Here is an 8,350-nt window from a genome sequence, read left to right on the forward strand (position 1 = left end):
GTGTGTATATGTGTTGGGGAGTAATAGGGATGAGATTACGAGTTTAATTGTTGTTATGAACCTATCTAAAATGAATTGAAGGTGTTAATAAAAGACGATGTGTGTCATTGTTGAGAATTGAATATTACATGCCGTGATCTAGTCTATTATGATTGTGGTTTGTTTGAATTGATTATTCTTCATTTCTTGTGTGAGCATGCTGTTTGCAATGGTTCTGAAACAATGGGATGAGAGGTATATGATTGTGAGACCGAACTTATTTTCGGTCAGGGATATGATATTGCTGAGGTTATTTTCGGTGAGAGATTGATAAGTCGAGGTCATTTCCGGCGGGATTATATTACCAAGGTCATTTACTGCGGGATTATATTATCGAGGTCATTTTTGACAAAATTATATTGCCAGGGTCTTTTCTGGTGGGATTATATTGCCGAGGTCATTTTTGGAAAGGTTGTGAGACCTAAGTCATTTCGATCAGAGATTATGATACCGAGGTCATTTCCGTTTAGAAATTATTATGCCGATGTCTTTGCCGGCAATTGCACACATGCATGATCATTGAGTGTGCATATACATGTTCTGCATATCTGTGTGTGATAGACTTGGTGCTTAAATGCGACTTGTGATTATTTGTACATTATATCTTGTGATATTGAGCTGTGATCTGAACCTTATTGAACGGTTTAGTATGAACTGTTAGGTTGGGCTGATTTCTATGCAGGTAGTTACAGAGGTTCAGTTAGGTTGGAAAGGAGTTAGATTTACTTAGTTTTGCTAGTCAGCTTGCTAGGTACCGTGTTGTTTAGTACTCACCCTTGCTTCTACACTTGTGTAGGTTTTGAGCCTGGATTTTAATCACCGTCTCTTTCTGATCATTCTAGGCTTCCAGGAGTTTGAGAGAGGTAGCTATTGACATTCAGAAGACTCTCAAATTTTCTGTACTTCTATGTTTTACTCTATTTGAGAGTTGAAGACATATTGAGACTTGTATTTTATTTCAGTTTTGTTTCTTTAGCGGCTTGTACATGTGACAATCAGTCTTTGGAGGTATTTAAGTTGAAAGACTTCTGCTTTTGTTTATTACTTACTTATTTAGACTGTTTTCACTTTATTTTCCATAAATGTTATGCTTTAGGATGACTTGTCCAGTGGGAAAGGACAGGTGTCATCACCACCCGAATTCGGGTCGTGATAGAAAATTACAGTTCAACCCTTTTCTTTTCAAAAACAAACAACCCTTGCTTTTTCTCTTACCAAAAAAATGGCCAATGGGCCCATTCGGTTGTGCAAGGCCCATTATTTTTTTTAAAAAAATGTTGTGTTATTTTTAAAAAAGAAATCGTTGATTTAATTTTTTTTTGCTCTTTTTTATTTTTTTCTTTTATAATTGTTTCACTTCTTTTGTTGAAAAAATAATATTTATGTCATTTTTTTGTTTATTCTTTTATTTATTAATGTGAGAATGTTTGATAGTCAAATAAATATTGATACATTACATAATTATGTATATAATATTGATACATGATTATACACATTTATACAATATCAATATATTACATATACACTACATAATTATTTATACATTATATATACACGTTTATACATCATTTATACAATATTGATACATATTTATACAACATTTATATAATATCGATATATTACATATACACTACATAACTATTTATAAAAAATTAATACATTACATATACACTACTGTCACGCCCCGGGAGGGTACCCTAGACGTAACCGGCACTCAGAAACCATTTCTGGCTCCCAAGCGAACCACATAGCCTGATCACACATCCGTTCATTCATTCAATCAGCGGAAGACAAAAAAAATAAAGAGAAAAGTTGGTGGGCAACTCAAAACATCGATCTAACTCAAAGAATAAAGGCAATGGGCCAACAAATCAACTCTAATATTTGTCATTAAAAATAGTTTGACAAGAATAATGTAAGGAAAGAAATACTCAATCGACCCTTCACTATCTAGTCTATGAAGCCTCTATCACTACTATCTAATTGGTGCCAATGACATGTTCATGGCTACCTCAATTCAAAATGAAAAGGGCTAACTCGATGCAAGAATGATATAAGCGGTGTCCTCCAGATGTAGGGAAGGACTCACCAATACGCTGAGTGTGTATAGATCCTCAATGGTGCTTCTATTGACGATCTCTTAAACCTGTCTCTGCATCATGAAATGATGCATGTCCAAATAGTCGTCAATACATAGAATGTACGAGTATGTAATATGGCAGAATGAAACATACCTCAAGGAAGAATAACATCGGATCAACTATCTCAAATCAGAAAGGTAGGAGAGACTCACATAAGACGTCATAAGTCTAAAGTAAGAATATATTTCTAGACAAAGACCAATCACACATCATACAATCCAATCCAATCATACACAATACAGTTTAATCAAATCATATATCATCTGATTCAATCCAATCGTATACAATCGGTTCAACCCGGTCATATACGATCCGATCCAATCCATTCATATATCCTCTCATTCAACCCAATTAACATATCATCTAATCCAATAAAGTCCAATCGTACACTATCAAATCACAATTCATCTAATCCAATCCGATCAATGCAATCAACTCACAATCAACTCAAAGGGGCTCAACTCAATAAATATGCAAATTAAGTTATGCAATGTCTTACAATTCAACTCAATCATCTACAATCACAATCAAACCAATCAGATCAAGCACAATCTATTCAATTGGGAGTTTCTCTAACCGACAACCATCACCATATGAGCGAGTGATAGTACAACAAGCCGACGTTGTTGCCGCGTCCGTTCATACCTTGACAGGGTATGAACGCATCAACCAATCATGTATCCAATCCAACTGAGTCCTATAATGTCAGGAAAAACATTTTGGAGAAGCATCCGAATTTAACGGTTCAATCCCCTCCTATGTTTGGCGATGTAGTTATTGGGTTTGAGTATGAACTTTACTCTTACCCAATTCGGTGCTCGATACTCCTCCCAAGACTCAATATGCTCATATCTATCAAGCGAGTAACATACTCATTTAGCCTCATTGGACTCTTTTAAATCAATTCATCTCGACTCATCAAACTCTTCTCTTTAAAATTTATACAATCTCAAAATAGACCTTTTTATGTAAAAAAAATGCTCAACTCATTTATACTAAAAAACACTCATGTTCAAAAATAATTAAAAGACTTCTCAAACTCAACTCATGCTTAAACTCTTTTTAAATCATAGATGAAAATAATCATTCTTAAACTCAAAAATAGTGTATAAATAGTTTATGCAAAAATGCTCTCAAATTATTTATTTAAAACTTCTTCTCAAAAAATTCTTTATTTTCAAAATACTCATAAGACTCCAGTCAACTCAGATTATGAAAATCACATATCACATAATCACATTAGACTCCAATTTACTTCATCATATAACATCCTCATCAACATACCTCTTCATCAATCATTCTACACATATTAAATAATCACTATTCACATCATCACTCACACCATCATCAAAACATCGTCACTCGCATCATTATTACACCATCATCAAAACACCACCATTCACATCACCATCAAATATTATCATCACATCATTGTCAAATATTATCATCACATCATTATCAAACATCTACTCCACAATCATCATTTTAGTCCTATGTTCAAATTATAGAAACAAAGGGACATTCTTAACTATCCAATTCATTCTTTCCGTTCCAATCAATACATATATACACACAACTATCCATCTCAACCTCAAGACAATTATGACAAAAGAAATCTCATCTTGGGTTCATGTGAATGAAACATGAATCCTTACTCTCAACAAAACTCAACTCAAGAATATCGTCAATACCTATAAATCTATATACAAAGGTACATTTGTAGTCGATAATATGAAAAATAACTATTTAGTAACTCAAGTCATTAAAATCATCAATCAACCATTAGTATCTAAAAACATTCCATAGTTTAGGGAAAACTTTCAAGAAAACCTTTCTAGAAGGTGCAACTCTTTCACAACTCCTAACCAACATATCTATGGGCATATGGAAGAACTCAATCCATATTTTAGGTTAGCCTTACATACCTTGTTTGAAGACTAACCTTGATGTTAGGTCTTCAATGGAAGGCTTGAATTCTTGAAGCTCTTGAAGGCAATCTTTGTTGGAGAAGGATTTGGAGAAGAAGAAGAAGATGAAGAGAGGGAAAATTTTAGGGCTTTTTAGAGAGAGGGAGGACTGAAAAATGGTCCCAAAATGTTCAAGGATAGAGTATATATAATTAGGGAAAAGTCCAAGTTGCCCCTCTTCAAAAATCTGAAAAATTGGGCAAAAACCTTGCTGGCGCTATAGTGGCGCACCGCGCCACTGCAGCGCCAAGCCAAAATAGGCTTAAAACCCTGCACATCTAATAGTGGCACGTCGCGCCAAGCCCCAAACTACTGAGGCTATTTTCTGGCGCTATAGTGGCGTGGGGCGCCACTGGAGCGCCAAGCCTAAATTTCGCCCAGGCCTGAAATTCCTGTAGTACTATTCTGTAGTACAATGGCCATAACTTTTGACTCCGAACTCCAAAAATTGAAATCTTTGTGGAGTTGGAAAGAAGACTCAAATACCTTTAATTTGGTAGGTCGTGGGCCACCCATTTATTTATATCCTAGGAGATATGGTCGTTTGAAGTTGACCCTTATACTAACTCGTCCGAAAACTTAATCGATTGGAGTTCTTTGGACTCGACTTGGTGTTAGAGATCCCTTATGACCCCTAAACACATTTAACACACTTCAAATACTTAGGAATTAATCCTAACTCATGTGTAGAATTACAAGTCCTCCGGTCCGAGTCTACCCACACGTGAAGAAATGTTCGAGTCTTTGCGAAAAAAAATTCCGGGGTGTCACAACTACATAATTGTTTTTATATATATATATATATATATATATATATATATATATATATGCTTTTACACTATTTATACAATATTGATAGATGAAAAAAAATCCATGAAAAAAGTTTTGAAAAAAAAGAGAGGAAAAAGGCCTTATGGCCTTGGGCCGAATTGAGCCTTATATTGTTCAGCAAAAAAAGCCTAATAGCCTTGGGCCAAATTGAGCCTTGTTGTGTTCAGCCCATGGCCTCTTTTTGGCTTACTTTTGTGTAAATGAAAATATGATCATATTTTTTGTAAACTAATAACTTTTTGATACATATATGAAATTAACCCTTTTAAAATTATGTGTTGCATTAGGTATAGACAAAAACACGGTCTGTTTTATTTCTATTAATTAATTGAAATTCTCAAATTCATTGTCAAAAAGCAATGTAAATGGAATATAAACAAAAGTATAACCGTCCAAGTTAGGATTTTGACTTCAAGAGGTAATTTCTCGAATACGACTATTGAGTTAAGTATTTGAAAGGTAGCATGAAGTATAGGTAGGGATCAAATCCATGGCGATTGTCTCACTCACACATCACTTGTTTCTTCCATGCCATTGAACCGAAGCCCTGAGGTTACTTCCAAACCAGCTTGCACGCACTAGCCTGCCCCACTAGCAACAGGTACTAGGTAATTTAGTCTACCAAGGCGAGAACAGATAGAAAGAAATCACCGAGTGTTTGTCTAGGTTGGAAATTGAACCTGAAACCTCATGTTGCTCAACTACTTCATTGATCACTAGGATACACCCTTGGGTGTGGAAGGCATTTGCCGTCTAACAAATGGTTTTAACAATCTAAGCAAGGTTTTTGTTTTCTAAAAAGTATATTCACTACAAAATGTACCACAAGATGTAAGACTTATTGTAGCCAAGCAATAAAAAATACAGTGGAACATGTCATCCAGAAATGGCCTGCAAAAAGAGAGATCTCTATATGCCTGCCCAAACAAATGTTCCCACATACCACATTTGACCCAAGCAAGAATTTTCCACATACAACCAAATACATGCCGCACATTATTTTTTCCCCATTTGTGTATCAGTCAGGATGGAACAAAAGTGGCCAAATGATCATACAATAATAAAAAAATTAACACCATCAAAAACATGATCCAATATAATTTTATGTCAAGTACTATGTCATATTAAGGTCCATAATAAGCCATTTACTAGACTCAAAATTGGCATCGATAAAGAAGTGTTACAAGTGTACTGACCACCAAAATGCTCATATCAGTCAAATCTAGGATGAGAAATAAGAAACAAGAAAACATGTCGAAGACCAAAGATTGAACACCCTGCCCATCCAGGAACTATCATGTTGTCAACTTCACTTGTGTATTTTAGGAACTCCAAAACAATTAAAAACTTAAACTTCCAGATCGGTACAAGATTTTTCTTCTCATTTCTTGTCTTGAACATTGGAGACGGGACAGAGAAAATCTCAATCCAAAGCTTACAATGAAGCTGACACAAAGTAGAAATTCAAGACAAGAAAAGAGAAACGACATGCTTAGAATTGAGGGCTCTGCTACTTAGATCTACTCAAGGTGGAAACAAAAAGTAGAGAATCTTTTCTTGTCCTCTTGAGTGAAGCAGAGAGCCTAAAGCATGTTAGAGAAAGGGAGAAATGCGGTGATAATGAGTTGTGAATATGTTATTATGTCAATAGAGATAACTTGAGGTTTGCATAACGCACAAAGATAGCAGATAAAAACGTCATTAGATAAGAGGTCCAGCATGAATGTGCTGGCAAGAGGGAGTACATTAAGCTTAACTATCTATGTTCTTCTCCGTTTTTTAAGAAAGAACAAACCCATATCACATATAACAATACCCCCACATAAAATAGCAATAAGCTAAAAGATGTAATAGTTAGGCAACACTGATCTGAGAGATTAATATAGTTTTCCCCAGGTACAAAATTTTATTTCTAAGATATATTACAAGTTCAATAATAAATTCAACAACTTTAAAATCTATAAGATTCAAATACACCAAGATCATAACACGTCTAATTGACAACAAGACACAACAGATTTACAATATCAATGTATTCTAATTCTCATTATTATGGTAATCTTCACACACAGAGAGAGTATGTTGATACATCTAAAGCAAGAGTTTATTCCCTTTTCTAGTACAATTTCTATAGCAAGCACAATTGATTTTGAAGGAAGACATTTGTTCAAAAAACTACCTTTTCCATGAAACTTACCAAAACCTTGGCCACACTCGTTCCAAGTCAATACATAAAGAATCCAAACAATACATTAACTAACTTGAAAATTAAATCTCTAAACTCATTTATATTCAAAAGTAGGTGGGCTAGGAGCATCAAAGCTCTCTAAAAACTGTGTCATGCTACCACCGCTTGTCGCAGTCTCCTCCTTCTTACCACCACCAAAAAGCTCTCCAAACTAGGAAGTTGAGGAAGAAGAGAATGGTGCTGAAGATTCTATCATCATACCATCAATACTTACTGGAGCTTGACCAGGCAGTTGCCCCATTGGTTGATCAGGTGGATATCCAAGGACATTTGGTAGTGGCTCATCCATGGGTGGGAAATTCTGGGGAGCACTCATGACTTTATTTAACATAATTCCAGCTCCCTCTATCGATGCAAGTAAAACTCCACCAAACATTTCTGATATAGAAGCAACACCTAATCCCTGCCGCATCTGTAGAAAGCCACCAATTGCTGCACCAGCAATAATTGAGTTCCAAGGATCTTTTTTCTGTCGGAGATATACCATTGTACAATCAAATGTGGAGAACAATCCATCCCACACAGCAAAACCACCACCAATACGAGGAGCATTCATGCGCACTGCCTGTGTACCACCAATCAAGCGCTCACCTTTAGGCGAGTTGTATATGCCTTTTAAGAAGTGGAAGGCTGAACCTCCAACAACACCCCATACCAAATGCTACGCCAACGTCATCAAGTATACGGTCAGGGCAAGATTCATGAGAGGTCCCAGGTGTTCCCATTGTAACAGGGAACGAGCTCTAACTAGGAGGACACAAGTTAAAAGGGGATGACACCAACCAAGCAGACTTGCTATTACTTTCCAAGGAAGTGATTGGTTTAATTTAATGAATTCACCTGTATCAGAACATTCTCATCAACCTGCATCATCAAGGGGCTGTAAAGATAAAATCACAATAAACATTGGAATCAACAAAACCACTAACATGAACACAAACTATGCATTCAACACTTATAACAAGAACAACCTTTTTTCCTACAGCTCTTAGAATCAGAACTCAGCTCAAGAATCAAAGTAACTCAGTGTATATATAAAGAGGTTAATAACTATTTTTTTAATCAAGGAAAGAGGTTGATAACTTCTTCTCAGCTACTTATCAACTTGCCAGTTTCTTCATAAT

The 8,350-nt window shown here is 35.6% G+C and overlaps 1 pseudogene; it reads right to left on the minus strand.

The window, feature by feature from the left end:
- Positions 1–7,246: 7,246 nt before the first annotated feature.
- Positions 7,247–7,951, minus strand: LOC129901219 (mitochondrial import inner membrane translocase subunit TIM17-2-like; annotated as a pseudogene).
- Between the last annotated feature and the right edge of the window lie 399 nt (positions 7,952–8,350).

The sequence above is a fragment of the Solanum dulcamara genome, chromosome 8, assembly GCF_947179165.1.
Source record: "Solanum dulcamara chromosome 8, daSolDulc1.2, whole genome shotgun sequence".
Classification (NCBI taxonomy): Eukaryota; Viridiplantae; Streptophyta; class Magnoliopsida; order Solanales; family Solanaceae; genus Solanum; species Solanum dulcamara.